At 44.5% G+C, this 17,663-nt stretch overlaps 1 long non-coding RNA gene across 1 annotated transcript in view; it reads left to right on the top strand.

Annotated features, from left to right (window-relative positions):
- LOC147728388 (uncharacterized) overlaps positions 1-17,663 on the top strand; it is a 207,086-nt gene that overhangs the window by 111,639 nt on the left and 77,784 nt on the right. The window contains exon 2 of the long non-coding RNA XR_015309552.1: positions 2,693-2,796. This is a non-coding gene — a long non-coding RNA (uncharacterized LOC147728388). The remainder of the gene's footprint in view (positions 1-2,692; positions 2,797-17,663) is intronic.

The following is a 17,663-nucleotide window of genomic DNA, read 5'->3' as shown; positions in this document are numbered from 1 at the left end:
ATATCAATAGTGAGTGTACGGTCTTTCTCAGCCATCTGGCTAAATAGTGAACACACAATTTTACTCCTGTTCTGTCAACCCTGCTAATATATTTTTCTATATACATCATGTACAATGACTATCAACATATCTTATTTTAGATTGTCGTGGTGGCGTTTGAGATTTTTAAAAAAGGCCTACCTCTATGCCCTTTTTTCCATCATATACCGAGCCTAGCTATAGGTGAGCCAACAATATTTTTTAAAATGTTCTTCTTTTTTTTTTTCCTTTTCTTTATTAACCCCTTGGTTCTCAGATTACTTTCTTCTTTTTCTTCTCATGTTTTGCATATATCCATGGGATTATGATCACATGTTTTTGACATCACAGTGTCTGCATCGATTTTTATGAATCCAAGCTGCATGTTGTCTCGCTCACTTTATAGACACATGTGTGGCTTATTTCTCTTCTCTGTTTCCTGGTGGTTTATCTATAAGTAACAACTGGCCAGACAATCCTCTTAGAGTAATAACTCTCAAATGTTAGAAGGGGGATGATGAATATTCGTTAAAATTAAGGTTCATATCAAAGATTATTTCATCTGTCTTGGACCTACCATACAAATGAGTGGGTAATGTTTTAATATGAACAGCTGACAGTTGACGCTATTCCAGGCCACTTTGTGTACTGCTTTTGAAATTTGGATTTTGGGGTTTTGCATGTACTATATCACCTCCAGACTTATTTAATTATCTTGTTAGATATACTTTGGATCTTTTGTGTGTTGATTATATTTATTGTAATGTTTCTAGCCCTGAAGAAGTCATTTGGTTACCAGACCAAGACGAAACACGTGTTGGCGGCTAGTGTGTTTTTCCTTTGATGAAGATTGGAAAATAAATCGAGACTAATAAACATATGGAGTTTTATTTGATGGACTTGAATATTTGTTTTTAGCTCGGGATATAACCCTTTTTTTCTGATTGTGAACATAACCATGCTTTGCTTATAATGTTTAACATCCGTAAGGTTAGAAGATTAACCTTGCTAAATGTGTATCCTGTATGACACAGTGAGCCAGAGGAAGGTAATGGATCACGGTCAGGCATGCAGCTATTATTAAAGTCTTTCATTGCCCAATGTTGAGGTAGTAGCTTAATTCCCTCTTTGCTCTGATACTTCAATTATGTTTAGCAGCTTAGAAGACACCCAATTCCCAATCAAACCCTGTTGCACCAATACCATTTTTCACCATTAATGTACAGCCAAGCGCTTGATGACCGCAACCGCAGAATGAGAGGACAAAGATAGAAATGTAGGTGAGCAGAGACACCAGATGATCAGACTACCCTGGACACTCACCACACCAAGCACAGGTGGCTCATATCGGAAGCAAAGGATTCCTATTACAAGAAGTTCTTCAGCAAAGCTTCCAACAGAAGCAGGGAACGCCTCAAGGCGATTAAACACTCGTTAGTTAACCCACACTTTCAACCACACCTCTTCTACATGCATTCCTGCCTCCTTGTCCACTTGCCATTTCCCCAGAACGCCCTTCTTAGTCTCCCTGATCAATTTGTACCCCCTTGCTTGGTGCTATCCTGCTTAAGGTTGTCCTTAAATTAATCTGTAGTATTCCTTACTTGTACAGGGTATCAGTGCTTTGTAGTTAGTTTTGTGTAGTACAAGTTAGATAAATACATATATACAAGCAAAGAATTGCTAACTAATAGGGCACAGGTTTATTGGGGTTCTTCTAGGCTGTAGTGTTGTGTAAAGTCTAGCAATTTCTCAGTGCAGGTGCTCTATATTTCCTCTCCCAACTTTAGTATTGCAAAATAACGTGTAGTTCACAGCAAATGAATCGGAAGGACCATTTGAGATAAAAGTGCACCTGAACTGTGGAGGAAAAGAGAAAGTTGAAGGAAGGCAAGACGGTTTAGAGTGCCCACTTATTCGGCTTGGTGCAGAGTGATTTTATTCACATGCGTTATTGAAATCCTCTCCTGTGCTCTACCAACCTGCAACAAAGGGGTACCTAAGCGTAATAATATTGTTTTGATTATGTATTCTGCACGCCAAATGCATGCCATCTTTAGTAGTTATATGCAGAGTCCATGCATGCTGGTGTGAAAAATAGCAGTGCCACTCACAGAAATGGTGTATAATACTGCCCCTGGAACCACCAACTTTAAACTGCTAGGGACCAGATGAGCCAACTTGGCTCTGTCTTGCACGTATGATAAGTCAGGGATTAGGGTACCAAGTACACAATGGGAAGCTGGTACTTCTGTTGAGTTGAGACAAAGTCAAATATTTTCCGGGAGGCACCTTCATTGTATGATTAAAGGATAAACCTGTAGAAGAAAGTAAGGCATTCCAGGTGAGGTGTGGTTCTAGAACAGTGGGTTATAGAAAATTGTGTGACAGGGGGTGGATTTCACCAAAAGATATTTGCTTGACACGTCTGTTCAGCATGAGTGGTAGTATTGAAATCAGTAATATGTTTAAAAAAATAAATGGAACAAACACATTTTAGTAATAGTGTTAAAGCAAATAACACTACTAAAGACTAAGCAGGATATGAGTCGGGAATTCGGGAGGCAAAATGGAGGCCGGTGGACTTCTCTGTTTTTTTAACTTTTACTTAACAATTGAGAGAAGTTTACCCGTCTTTAATAACCATACACTTTTTCTTTACACTTTCTTTCAGCATTAACACGGTCTGCATATACAGCACGTAGACCTGATCCCACCAAACCAAACTGGCTACGAGTAGGGTTGGCATTGGGCAGCACTGCAGCTCTCTGGATTTTGGTAAGTATTGCATCAACAAACCTACAAGGATTGCCAAAACTTAAGGAGTCGAGGGGAAAAAGAGTAGCATTTAAAGAAGACCGATAAAACAGTAAAATCGGATATTGTTTTTACTCTTAAATTGTTTATATTGTTTTATTGTTTTGTTTTTTTTCGCATTGAAAAGATTTTACTTCTTAAACCCATTAACTTATAGGAAATTTGCAGACAAAAAATTGTGATATCCTATGTGTGGTCCACTGTCTGCAGACTGGATCAGTTCATCCCTTAGTATTCCAAAGTATGTGTGAAGAGCTTCCTCTTAGCTTAATGTGGACTTATGCTTTGTCAGAATATCAGACCAGATGCTTAATACTGAATGGCGTGGTCAGTGTGGCAGTTGAGCAATTTTAGGATTCCATCACCCTACCTACAGGAAAGTTTACATTTTCAGTTTTTCTTTATTTACAAGATTTCATTGAAGGACCGGTACTAAGGTACTAAGATCACTACTAACTATATGAGGACTTTATTTGATAACAGCTAATGTTCTTCCTCTATGTTGTATTTGGGTTTTACATCCAGCTCGCTGCTTGTTGGTCTCCAACGATATTTAAAAAAAAACACACAAAAAAGTAACTTTTAGTGACATAACTACGGAAAGCTGGATTTTTGGGGGATTTTTTGTAATCTAGGCATGCAATGTTAAAAATTCACAGATTATATAAACTGGCCTCAATGGTGTTGACTTCATTGATTTTCAACAAACCATTGGAAAACCTAATTGGGATTGTTATTGAATTCGGATACCTTTAACATTACTACAGTTTTTTGGTTATGTTAAGTTTGTCTTTGTTTAATGCTCTCCAAACGTTATTTCTGGAGAGAATTAATGTTTTGACTGTGGCTGGATACATAAAAAAAGTTCGTTTTCTTACCTAGAGAAAAAATGTTTTTATAAAGCGCATAGTTTTATTTTTCGACTCGCAAGTGGCTCGCTTTCTAGCCTGTAATTTGAATTTCAAAGTCACAAGTGGCTAACTCACTAATGTATGTTTTTTCTAACCAGTGTTACAATTGGTTTTATGTAAAGAAAGGGTAGTTTATTCGTTTATGTTCTTGTGCATCAGTACCTAGGAGGAAAATTAATAGACAACAAAATAACTTCATTAATATTCCTAATAACCTGTTGGAATAACCATGTTTCTGTGTGAGCTTGGAATATTGCAAGTGTGTTGTCCTCCGGGAATAGTGTGAGGATGAGGCAAAGCAGCTGGTGGAAGGTCTAGTGTGCGTCTCAGAGCAGACAAATGTGTGAGTAAGGTACATATCATGTCTCCAGACAACTCTTTGAGATGTGCATCTTCTCTGAGGCATTTAGCTTGGACTGTTACAGTAGAAGCAGTCCCTCCAACCCTTTCAGTCATGCAAGACGATCTAACTAACCGTTCCACAGGTTCTGCCATCAATATCAGAAATGTCATGAGTTAATTGGCTTTAGTCTGCATGACTCGACGACCGGCACACCATTTGCCCAAACCTTGGAAAGACCCATCAACAGAATAGACCAGCACACTTGATATCGCTGGCTACATTGACCGATTGTTGTAACTGATAGGGCTTTCAGATGAACTTGTTTGAGGTGTCACCCATGCTGAATCCTTGATATAGTCTACCAGGCAGCACAACTCAACTGAACGTTCTTTATGGTACACCACTGTCCATTTCTCTCACTTCAACAATATTAGACAAATCATTTGGAACAAATTATTTCATTCATCATATCATATCTGGTCTGACAAGCTAACATTTTGTATAACCCCATCTACAGTATCTGCCACTATTGGCTAAGCCCTTGATGTTGTTCCAATATTAGCCATACTAAGACTCAACAATGTTCATCACTGCCTGGTAACTATATCACTATTTTAAGATTAACATCTCTTTATTATTTTTGAAACATTGCGTACATTACGAGCCGCCTACATCCACAGTCCGGCGGCGATGGGACTTTAAACGTACAATGGGTGTCATTTAAGAACATTGAAAAGAATTAGTGAAATAAAATAAAGCCTAAGACGGAAGAAGGGAGATGGGGCTGTCACGGGAGTGGAGTCTACCTTATGGCTCCCTTTTGACTGTGGTGCGTCATGTATCCGCCTCTGGTGTCTGTGTCATTAGGCGTATAATTTGAAGTATTGAGGGCAGAACAGTTCTTGGAATTCATCCAACAGATATTGTATGCAGGGTTGCCACATTTTATTGAAACAAGGCAATTGCTGCGTGGCTATAGCAGTCGGCTTTTCCATGCCCAGTATGTCCCAGACCTTGTGTAGCCAATCCAGGTGCTTTGGCACCATGTCCGTTCCCCATCTGGCAAGCAAGAGTTGTTTCGCTGCACCCAGAAGCGGGGCTGAGAAACCCAGTGTGCCACCATAAGGTATTGCCACTGTGTCGAGTGTGATAGGTTGAAGTGAGCTTGCAAAGTACCGAAATACATAGGCCCGTTGGCGTCAAACATGTCGCCTATACGCTTACAGCTGGCTTCCTGCCAGGACTTGAACACTGCCCCTGTGAGTGCTGGTGGGAAATATGGGTTTCCAATCAAGGAAGTTTGTGCCAATATTTGAGTAGAAAGACGATTTTGTTGCCGTACACCCCCACTGTGGCCCGCGTGACTGGGGAGACATACACGCCCATGGGTATGTGTGTTTTCGGCAACCAGCTTGTTAGAAATGGGTGCCTCTAGTTGGCAGAGATAGGTACCTTTTGTCCACATCGGGATCCTTGCTTCTAGTCAGGGAAAGGGGGATACACATTAGATAACCTCTGCTCCCCCCCTCGGTAGCTTGGCATGAGCAGACAGGCTTATCCCAAAGGCAATGTGTAAAGTATCTGTACTCCAAACACACAGTAATACAGTGATAACAACTCAAATGGACACCACACCGGTTTAGAAAAATAAAGTATCTGTATCTAAACGTAACAAGACCAAAACACCAGAAATCCAACATACAAGTGTTAAGAAAAATGACTTTCAAAAGGTTTTAGCAACTGAGTCCAAAGAGAACTATTGATGTGTGATTCCTTGCAAAGTACCTGTCGTTGCACAAAATTCCCCAAGCCAAACCGCCGCAGCGATAGGAAGCGTCAAAAAACAGAGATGCATTGATTCCTGAGACCTTCGTGAATGGGATGCAACAGTTCCGCTGGGCACAGGGGAGCGGTGCATCGGGTCCAGTCTGTAGGGGGAAACATGCGTCGATTCTGAGACGACTCCGATTCACGGGTGATGCGTCGGAGAAAACTTGCCGCACAGGGATGATGCTTGGAAATCCAGGATGCGTCGGCAAACGCGGCGGTGTCTGGCGGCGCTGCATCGATTTCTTCAGCCGTGATCCCTCGATGTGTCGATTCTTGCAGCGGTGACAGACACTGCATCGGTTTCAGCAGCGGCGCGGTGATGCATGGAGGTTCTTCTCACACTATGTCAGGATCCCTCCTCCCTGTAAGCATGGTACTGATTCAAAGTGCTTAAGAACAAGTAAACGGGGCACCAGCCGAGACATCACGTGGTCCCGTTTATGGAATGCGTGGAATGCTAGGTTAGCAGTCTAGTCTCTTCCAGTGCGTGATTAGGAGTCCAGGTGCAGCGCGCGCTCTTTCAAAACTGCGCACTTCACTGAAGAATCTTGTCACAGAGGTCGCGTTTGAAGAGTGTTTCTGAAAGAATTCAAAGAAAAACGTCTGCCAGCAAGAGAAGTGTGTGTGTTTGAGGCTTCGGAGTCTTGACCTTGGTGTGACACGGCAGAGAGGCTCGGCGAGCGTTTCCAGGCAGGGTTCGTTTCTGAAATAGAAACTTGAGCTCAGTCATTAAAACGTGTCAGCGAGGTGTACAGAGCCGGAGCTGAAAATTCCAGTCAATCGTTCTACAGATAAGAGGAGAGAGAGTATTTGGGAGAACGGCTGGAGCAGAAAAGAAGCCAGAGCTAAGTGGAGAAATTTCTGTTAACTGTGCTTAGTGAGTGACTGTAAATATTGTTTAAAGCAACGTAAAGGCTACAAGGAAATGAACTGAACATTTGGAGATAATTTAGAGACTTGCTCATCCGTTATGTTACAAACAGTTCTCTGAGCCTTGCTAAGTGGAGTTTCTATCACAACCTTGAAAGATATAGGGACAGTGTTAGAGAGGGTTCAGTACCAGTAAATAAGAAGAAGAAGAAGAAGGAAAGAAAACTTACCTGAATAGAATGGAATGAGATTAATTCACCTAGTTCAGGAAAAGCACCCTGTAAATAAGAAGAGTATATGAGAGAGAATTATAAGGCAACGTTAAAACAACACTGGTAGGTTAAGAGAGAAATAATAATAATAATAATACATAGTTCTGGGTATAGAGTAAGAGATAATAACCAGTCAATTACTTTACAGAAGTTAGTTCCTACAACGACAAGATCAACTTCAAGAAGGAAATTAGGAGATAGAGCTGTATATCTGGAAACACAGAATAGGCAGTCAAAACTCCAAGAACTACACTTCAGGAATAAGAAGAGCAGCAGGTCATCCTTGATCCTCGGGTAGGTTATCCTAGAAGAAAAGCTAGGGAAGTCAGAGTAGATTACAGGTTCAGCGAAATTATTGTCTTGCATATGTTTAGTATTCCTAGGGCTCTTCGAGAGGCTGATCGATAGCTGATAGAAGATTCCAGCGGAACACCAGAGGGTCCGGACCAGTCTCTTCTGTTACCTCTTTTGTTATTTTATTCACTTTCCCCCTTCCCCCTTTCTAATCCGTTGGAGTCATGATATCATTCTGATTGGTTGGAAGCGGGAGTTGGGAAGCTAGCATCTTCTGTTCCTTTGCAAGTCTTCAAAAGGATAGCGTTGGTAAGCAAGTGGACTCTGACACACTACAGCGCTGTGTCGGAAAACTGTCGGAAAAAGAGCAATGCGTCGATTTTCTCGTCGTCTTATTGCTTTTCCAGCTCCCACCACCAGAAACATCCTCCAGAGTCCCCACACAGTCACAGGCACTTCTTGGTAGGTCAGAACTCCCAGCAAGGAAGTTCAGGGGAGCTGGGGGTGAAGTCTTTGTGTTCTTGAGACTTCTAAACAGGAGGGAAGTTCTACTCAAGCCCTTGGAGACTTTCCACAAGCAGGAGACACAGCACACAGCAAAGTCCTTCTCCTTTCCTGGGCAGAAACAGCAATTTCAGGCCAACCACAGAAACACAGCAAGGGCAGTACTTCTCAGTTTCTCCAGCTCTTCTCCTCAGTTTCTCCAGCTCTTCTCCTTGGCAACGTTTCCGCTTGATTCCAGAGGTAGTCTAAAGTTCTGTAGTCTGAGCCCCTCTTTTTATACAATAAATGTCTTTGTTTTCTGAAGGCAGAGGGTGTCTGTGCCTAGCCAACCCCAGTTCTGTCCGCTCTGGTGAAGCTGCCTGGCAGGAGCTGGAGATATCATTGTGGAAGGCAGACCAGTCCCATTCAAGTGAGAGGAAATCTCTTCCCCCCCCCCTATTCTAAATGCTCTGCCACTGCTCCTTCCCACCCACTGATACTCCAAACCCAGTGAGTGAATCCACATCCTTGCAGAGGCACACTGGATGGCGAGGTAAGAAAATACCTACTTTCTAAAAGTGGTATTTTCAAACACAGAATGTAAAAATTACCCTCACTAAAAGATGCATTTTAACATTATAAATTCAGGCATACTAAACTGTATTTTCCTATCTTGTTCCCAGGGGTAGTTATGTTTATACGATGATATAAACAAACTCCCCATTCTATCCTATGGCAACAGATAGCCTTGCAAAAGCGAAAAACTAAATTGGCAGTAGTTCACTATCAGGACATGCCGTACACATCAGGGTATGTCCTACCTTTCTCATACACTGCACCTGTTGTGAATGTATCTAGGACCCTAATTAAGACATTCCCGGTTTATGCCCTTATGTGGTTATAACAAATCATATCCTTATAAAGGCATAAGAATCATATCCATATTAAGTCATAGCCAATGCAGTCTTAAACAAACCAAGCCTCCAGCAACCCGGGAATTCCCCCTGCTTCTGTTTTGATTTGTCCTAGAACTCCTGGAGTCCTGAAAGAACTGCCAGTTCTTAGTGACGTCTTATGTCCAACCTTACGTCAAACTCAGCACCTTCCAGGTATAAATATACCAACATCTGCCTTAAGCAACACATGGTGGTTTGGAGCAGATCGGCTTTCTACTTGCCCTACACCCTGCTGATGCGAGTGCTGAAAGAAGCCGACCCTCCCTGCTGACGCACTGAAAGAGAAGCTGTCTTTTCTCCTGCCGAGAAATCCAGCTCCAGTGCTTCCCTGACACCCTCGTGGGTTGCTGGGAGATCGAGTCCTGAGAAAGAGATACAAGACCTCCTTCATTCTATACCCAAGGTACGGAGCTGATTAAACCCATAGAGAATTCTTGATTCAGATTCTTGGCAAAAACGGTAACTCATCTACTCCTTCCCACGTACTAGGCTTAGGTTAGGTACACCGGGGTAGGCGTTTCTTAGAAACACCAGTTGAGTATGTTTAGTCATTATTTTATCATTGTATGTATTTTATCCATTTTAAGTATCTTATGGCTTAGCAACCATATAAATGCTTTTACAGTATTATTTCATAATACTCCTTTTACTGTACGCACTTTACTTTATGACAAGTATTGCAATTGTGGCAATTCATTTCTCTTGCATGAGAAAGAAGACTGCTCAATAAATAACCCTTTTATTGAAAACGCCTGTCTCTCTATTTCTCTGCATTTCTGGTGAAACGAAGCATGCACGATTGACTGAGTAAAATAGCTATCTATTGTTTCCGCGACTCTGGAGATATACTCCTTATTCTGGAGGGAGCAAAGTTGTCATGTTTATGCGGTTGTCAGAAGCTAATCCCTTCTTGTCTATTCAGGAAAGCTAAACACCTTCTTGTTTACTCGAGAGTTTCTACTGATCTGTGTGCTAGCTTGCACACACAATTAAGTCTAACATGTTCACCTAGTCGACCTCAATCCTACGTCTAAACTATTGTTTGTTATTCCAATGCGCAGAGCCTATTCGGAATATAGGAACTACACTACTCACCCTGACAACAGGGGTACATTGTGCCTACCTTAGGGGTGACTAACATGTAAGAAAGAAAAGGGAAGGTTAGGGCCTGGCAAGTGGGTGCACTTGCCAGGTCGACATGGCAGATAACAACTGCGCACACAGTGCAGTGGCAGGTCTGAGTTACCGTTTCAGAGCTTCTCATTTGGGTGGCACGATCAGTGCTGCAGGCCCACTAGTAGTATTTGATTTATCAGCTTCGGCACACTTAGTGCACTTTAGTAAGGACCTACCAGTAAATCAAATATGCCAATGGGGTAGAACCAATTGTAACAACAATTTACACAGGGAGCACTTGCACTTTGACACTGATCAACTGTGGCAAAGTGCCCAAAGCATCTAAGCCAGAAAAACGAAATGCAGCACAGCATCAAAAATACAGGTGGTAGAGGCAAAAAGTCAGGGGAAACCATGCCAAAGATGCAAAGTCTAACACAGGGTATCTTCCAAATGTGGGTGGCTGCGATGGCCTGGTCGATGAAGCACCAATGCTTTTCAGTGAGTGGACGGGACAATTCCACCATGTACCAGAGCTGGGCTACCTGATAGTAACACCGCAGGTTCGGAATGCCCAAGCCACCAGCAGGCAGGGGGAGGTAAGCGTGGGTCTTGGATAAACGTGCACTCTTGCCCCCACAGGTGGGATTCTATCATATCTAAGACCAGTGGAGGGGGCTGGAGGGGCAGTGTTTGCATGGTGTAAAGATGCTTAGGCAGGAGTGTCCTCTTGATTGCTGCAAGGCGGCCCAGCCATGAAATCTTGTGCGTCTTCCATTTGGCGAGGTCATGCCTTGCAAGTGTTAGGAGGGCCCCATTGTTATAAGCAGCGGTGGCTGTAGTTGTAAAGTGCACGCGGAGCCCGAGGTACTGTATGGTATCTTCTGCCCATTGGTATGGGTATATGCCCTGCAGTCGAGTGCGCTCTACGTCCGGGATGGTTAGGCCTAGGAGCAGGGACTTCTGAGGGTTGATCTTGAAGCCGGAGGCCACACAGAACTTCTCCATCTCAGTGGAAACCGCATCCAGCTAAATGTTGGGGTCCGTGAGGGTGAGAAGCACATCATTAGCATAAACTATTATCTCATCTTCCCTGCCACCCATTCCGACCCCAGAGATGAGTCGATTAAGCCTTATTCTTTCAGCGAATGGCTCCATGTAGAGCGCATAAAGTAGTAGCGACAGAGGACAACTCTGTCAGGTCCCTCTCGTAATAGGGAAGGCGGATTACTTAATACCATTAACTTGTACATTCGCTTGGGGGGCAGAGTAGCAGGAGTGGACCCAACCCCGAAGCCTGGGCCCAAATCCGAATCTCTCCAGGACTCTGTTTAGGTAAGGCCTGTGAACTCAGTCAAATGCTTTCTTAGCATCTATAGTGAACGCAAGGGCTGGGGCCTGTGTGCGCTGAATTTTGTCCAGTAGATGATACAATCTTTTGGTGTTTTTGCTACATCCTCTTTCCTGGACAAAGTCGGCCTGATCAGAATCCACCAGTCCCTGCACATAGGGGGCCAACCTGCTCACCAGGATGCTGGTGAAGATGTTTGCGTCAGCGTTCAATGGCGAAATTGGGTGATAAGAAGCGCACTCCGTAGGATTTTTCCCTGGTTTCAGGATCACTATGATGCTGGCCTGAAGCATTGATTCCGGTAGCGTCTCCCCCTCCTTCAGTAAATTGTACACCTGTTACAAGATAGGAGCTAACTGTACCCCAAAGAGTTTATAAAACTCTGCTCCGTAACCATCGGGCCAGGGGCCTTGATAGACTTTAGTTTCTGAATTGCTAGGAGGACCTCCGGCTTGCTTATGTTTTTTTCCAACGCTTCGAAGGTGCACCTGGTCGGCACCGGGTCTAGATACACCGCAATGTCTACTTCGTGGAGCTGCTCCGCAAGGGAGTGCGTCTGATAGAAATCTCGAAAGGCGTTCGCCACCTCCGCGTTAGAGGAACAAAGGGAGCCATCAGCAGACCGCACCTCGGGGACCCTCCGATCCGACGCATGGGCGCAAAGGCGGTGGGCCAACATGCGCCCTGCCTTATTTCCCCTTGCATAATAAGTCTAATGTATTCTAAAAAGGGCATACTCAGCATGTCCCATAACTAGCGCCTCCAGCTGTTTCCTTGTTGCGTTCAACTGGCGGCAAATTGCCACTGAACCTGTCCTGACATGTGCCGACTCCATGTCTTTGATCTGTGCTTCCAGGTTTTCTCACTTCACCCTTCGCTCTCTGTTGAAACCGGCCGATATACCTTGAGTGTCCTTGCAAAACCACCTTTAGCGTTTCCCAAAGAATATGTATGGGCGTCTCAGGGAGTTCATTGGTTTCCAGGAAGGAGCTGAGCGCCGTTAATGTATCCACCCTTACTTTTTCATAAGTCAGAAGTTTAGTTGCCCCCGGAGAGGGGCGGGCATCTGATCTCCATACTTAAAACGTAGAGTTAAGGTAGAGTGATCCCAGAGTGAGTACTACCCTCTCTTGGCTGTTTGCTTCACGTTAAACCACTTTAAAGTTCTTCTGGTTTCACTACTGCTGAGGAAATAGGCCTCATTCTTCTGCTCAATTTTCCAGAGGGTCACTCATGCAAACCAATTCATTTAATCCTACCTGCCGATCCTACTGCACACAACTCCTTGCTGCTATCTATTCAGTCAACCATATCTTAAATCTCCTAAAACTTCTTTATACTTCCTTGTCTTTATGCAGTGGGTGCTGTGTTGAACCATATCCAGAAAAAACTATGCAGGAGTCCCTTTTCCAAAGGGTGCATCATTACCGATCTCTTCTGCTAATTGCCTTTCCTATTGGATTATAAACTCATAGCTACTCTAAAGGGCATGATCTACTTATTTACTACTTAGACCTGCTGACCACCCTATAACTGTGAACTATTCCATGAGGCCATTGCCAAGTGATTAAAGAAGCTGAATCCACTGACTGTACATTTCATCTACTAACATTTAGCAGAATCCTGCTTTTGGAACTAGCTGTTCTTGCCAGCCAATATATCAGGGGTTTGATTGCTAGCTAAATGCAAGTTTTGGGAACTGGGATTTGGCCACCATTTGTTAGCCATAATGCCGGGCTAAATAGCAAGCTACTAACCTTGAACGGTATGGCCTACATCTTGACAAACCCAGAGAGTTGATTCCTCTTGTTCACAGGTGAGTCAATTAATGTTATCTCTGATAAAAATTGTCTGGTTGATTGTTCCACACAACACATACACAGAATTCTTTAGGGCAGTGATTCTTCCCGTGTGGTCCTTGGACGCCTGGGGTTCTGCAATGCCTACCAAGGGGGTTCGTGATTGATTCGCAAATTAAGTATTATTAGCAGATCAAAGGAATATGTATTAACAAAACAAAGCAAAACTGAACATTTTAAAACTCTGTTATAAGGAATTTCAAATTGAGGGATTAAAAAATTTCGTTGAAAACCATAGCTTCATTTGTGGGATCAGTGCAAGTACAGCAAAAGTAATTTAATACGGACGAATGTTGGCACTAGTTAAAGCACTGGTAAACACTAGTAACCAGAAAGCATGCATTTGGAGTAAAAAAAATGTACATTAGATGCTGGAATGCAGCGTTTAGAAATTCAAATAATAGGGTGAGCAGAGCCACGGGTCTCATTGGGCACTAAGTGCCTGTGAACAATCCGAGCCTGAAAATATTTGGCTTGTAAATCAAACAACTAGCTTCATGCAAAAATGATAACGTTTCTTCAAAATTCAAGTAAGTGTATTTCTTTAGCATGTGGAGGAATTTCACCTTAGTCCATCACGTTGTATCACTGCATGGAGATGCATTTATTAAAAGTAAGGGGCAAGTCACTTGTCATATGGTCTCTATTATATTTGGCTTAGGCTCTTAGGTGGAGCAACATTATAAACTATTAAATCAACACTGTTTCCATACAGTAGACATCCACACAAGTCAAACGGTAAAGAACCCCTCCTTTAGGCATTTCTTTCTTGCTGAAACCACCTGACAAAAGGTGAGACAGTGTTACACTTTTTTCCTCTGGATTTGAGCTCACGTTTGAGATTGAAATTGCATTACACTATAGTGTAGGGAGTTCTGGCCCAAGCATATAAGCAGTTTGGTATCTTGCCCATGGCTAAGTGCAGGGGAGGTTGGCTGATGCCAAAACAAGATGTCCGCCTAATCCTAGTTCTCTGCTTTTCCTTTTAAAATCGGCATCACAAACAACTAGACATTTGACTGCCTTTTTCTGTACAGGCCGCCTAAGGCTAGAAACCCCCTATCACAATCCCTAGGCCCTGCTCTTGAATCTAGACTTGCAGGGGCTGACTACACCATCATGGGAGACTTCAATATCCACCTTGAAAAAGACACAGATAATAACGCGAAACTCATCTCCGAGACTATGGCTAGCTGTGGTCTGTCCCAATTGGTCCAACAAGGAACTCATTCCGCTGGCCACACCTTAGATGGGATCTTCTCCTCTAACCCCAATATCAAAATAGTCAACGTTATCCCGTTCCCCTGATCGGACCACAAAGTCGTCAGTTTTACCCTAACTATTAGCCAGACCAGTACCTCTAGGGCCCACCAGGGCAAGCAATTCTCCTTCCAAGAATGGGACAAAATTGATATTGCCACACTTCACGCGCAGCTTGACGCGACGGTGTCCGGTTTATCCCAGGATAGCAATCTTGCAACGGACCAAGTGAATAACTGGATCAAAGCGGCAATGCTGTCAGTCGCACCTCTTAAAACTAAACCCGTTAAGAGGAGAAACATCTCCGAGCCTTGGTTCACAGAGAAGCTCAGATTACAAAAACAGACATGTAGGCGGGCTGAAAGACGATGGAGGGCTAACTATGAGGACATGGAGAAAGATATCTATTGTAAGACACTAGCCACCTATAAGAAATTATAGCTGAATCGGCCTTCTTTGAAAAGAAAATTAGGGAGGCCAATAACTCCAGTAAAGAGCTCTTTGCCACGGTCAAAAAACTCACCAAGACTGCGGCAAAACTGATAGAAGGCAGTACAGGGCTTTGCAATAAATTGGGCCACTTTTTCACGGATAAAGTGAAGCTCATCGACGATTCGATCTCTATCCCCAACTATGACACACACACATTAGGAGACTCGCAGCCCGATACAGGAAAACACGCAGAGCCAGTTAAATCAGAGTTTCAGTTTTCAGCCCCTTCAGCGGAACAGGTTTTCCAACTCATACTAACCACTAAGTCAGGGGGCCCCATGGAAGCGTGTCCTCCCAAAGTTCTCCACATGTTCACAGAATTGCTCAGTAAGGAACTTTGGCTGCTCTTCACTAGGATAATTGAGACCACCTGTTTTCCTAAGGTTTGGAAAGCCACCTCCGTTCTCCCACTCCTCAAAAAGCCTAACCTTGACCCTTCAATCCCAGCTAATTTCAGACCGATCTCGAGAATCCCCTTCCCGGCAAAAATTCTAGAAAAACACTTGAACTCCCAACTGTCAAGATTTATTAAGGACTCCCAGGCGCTCGACATATCACAATACGGGTTCCGGGAGGAACATGGGACCGAAACCACTATGATTATGGCGGCGGAGGAGGTCAGGAGGATCTTGGACGCAGGTGGGAAGGCTGCCCTGATTATGTTAGATCTGTCAGCAGCCTTCGACACCGTCAATCATGATATACTCTTGTCCCGTCTAGAAGAAATAGGGCTTCACTCATCCGCGACTGCACTATTGGCTTCCTTTCTGGGAGAAAGATCCTTCACGGTGCAGCTTGGGGAATTCTCTTCAAAATCATTCAAATCCCCAAGCTCCTCTCCAAGCCCCACCCTTTTCAATATTTACACTGCCCCTTTAGCAAATATTATCAAAAAACACGATTTCCTTCCAATATCCTACGCTGACAACACACAAATAGTGGTGGCTATATCCAACAATACTTCAGAGACGGATGATGAATTCCGGCTCTGCATGAATCAGGTTAGTCTCTGGATGCAAGTAAACTGCCTGAAATTAAACGGCGATAAGGCTGAGGTCATGCTGCTGGGTGCCGAAATCAATATCTGGTCACCAAATTGGTGGCCTGACAGTTTAGGCAGCTGCCCGTCACCAGTGGACAGCGTAAGGAACCTGGGATTCATGTTTGACTCTAAACTCACGTTTAAGGCCCAAATTAATAAACTCGCCTCATCCGTCTGGTTCACGTTGAAGTTGATTCGAAAACTATTGCCATATATCCCATCTGACACCTGTAAAACACTGGTAACTATGCTGGCCCTGTCCAAAATGGATAATGGGAACGCTTTATACGCAGGGCTTCAAAAACAGCTACTTCTAAAACTTCAGCGTCTACAGAACGCTGCTGCCAGGCTGATACTGAACATCCTCAGGTTCGAGCCGGTGGCCTCCAGACTCAGAAGTCTACACGGGCTACCGGTTGAGAAAATAATTCAATTTAAGTCAGCCTGCCTGGCATACAAAGCCTTGCATCGGTCAGTCCCGCATTTTCTGAAAACCAACATGGTACAGTATGAACCACCTAGGACGCTAAGGTCCAGCAGTGCTAAACAACTTAGATGTCGGGGGGGGGGGGGGGGGGGGGGGGGATTTTCTACTGCACACAGCGATAACTTGGAATAAACTTCCAGCAGAAATAAAAAACAGCCCACCCATCTTTGCTATCTTTCAGAAAGAACCTAAAGACCTGGCTCTTCTCCGCTTAGCTCTGGCTTTGGTGTACGCACAACGCTTTCCCGCTCAGTCAGTCAGTCATTTCTAGCGCCAAGACAACCTCCTCCTTCGTGCGCTCTATAAATCTGATAATCAAATCACTTTGCTGTAAACGTTAAAATGGTCATCCATTCTATGCTCAAACCTATTATCAGACACCTCCGCCCGCTAAAATACATAGAGGCTCAGACGTTCATTCTGAAACTGATATGGAGAGGTAAAACCCGCCGCGGGCTGCGGAGGCCGGGCGGGGGCAACGAGAGGCAGGCAGCCATTTTGCTCAGGGGAGTCCCCCGAGCCCACGGGGTTAACAACGGCGTGAGGACCCCTGGCGCGGCCTGCTGCACCTTCGCTATGAGAGAGTGGAGAGCTGATGCTGCTCGGCAGGTTTGCGTGGCGCGGTCTACGAGAGGCGGGAGGATTGAGATGCGGTTGATCTCGGCTGGCCGACTCTGAAATGGCGGCTCCCTGGGACGGAGACTCTGTCTGACCCTGCTGATCAAGACGGCGGCTCCCGCACCTCGCGTCATGGAGAGTGGCGCCCTAGCGGACTGCTGCTATGAGCGCTGGTGCCCCACTGTGTGCCTGCAGTGCTTGATAGCGAAATTGCCAATTGAGGTAAGCCGTGGACCCCGGACCGGCGAAAGCGGACGAACCTCCTCCTGTGAGCTGCAACGGCCCCACTCTGGCATCCGGTGAGTCTGTGAACCATGAGGCTTGAGTGCCGGTGCTGGTGGGGATGCTGGTCGCAACTGCGGAGAATTTCGGGCCCACTGTGGGTGAGGCTCCCCCTTGTGAATCGTCAGGTGTCCCCTTGAAGCATGCAGGTGAGGGAGAGAGGGAGGCCCGGCCCCCGCCAGTGAAGGTGTGCAGCAGACTGTTCCATTCGGAGCACACAGTTGGGCCCCTCCCCCGTCGGCTCCATAGTACTTGATGCCGGTGTATATCTAGGGCTTCCTTCTAGTCCTTGGGGCCACTATTTACTTGAAGCTGAGGGTGATGGGTTCCTTACCCTTACATAGCCCCCAGGGATAACTTGC

The sequence above is a fragment of the Lissotriton vulgaris genome, chromosome 3_1 (genome assembly GCF_964263255.1).
Source record: "Lissotriton vulgaris chromosome 3_1, aLisVul1.2, whole genome shotgun sequence".
Lineage (NCBI taxonomy): Eukaryota > Metazoa > Chordata > Amphibia > Caudata > Salamandridae > Lissotriton > Lissotriton vulgaris.
This window is presented reverse-complemented; position numbering and strand designations above follow the sequence as displayed.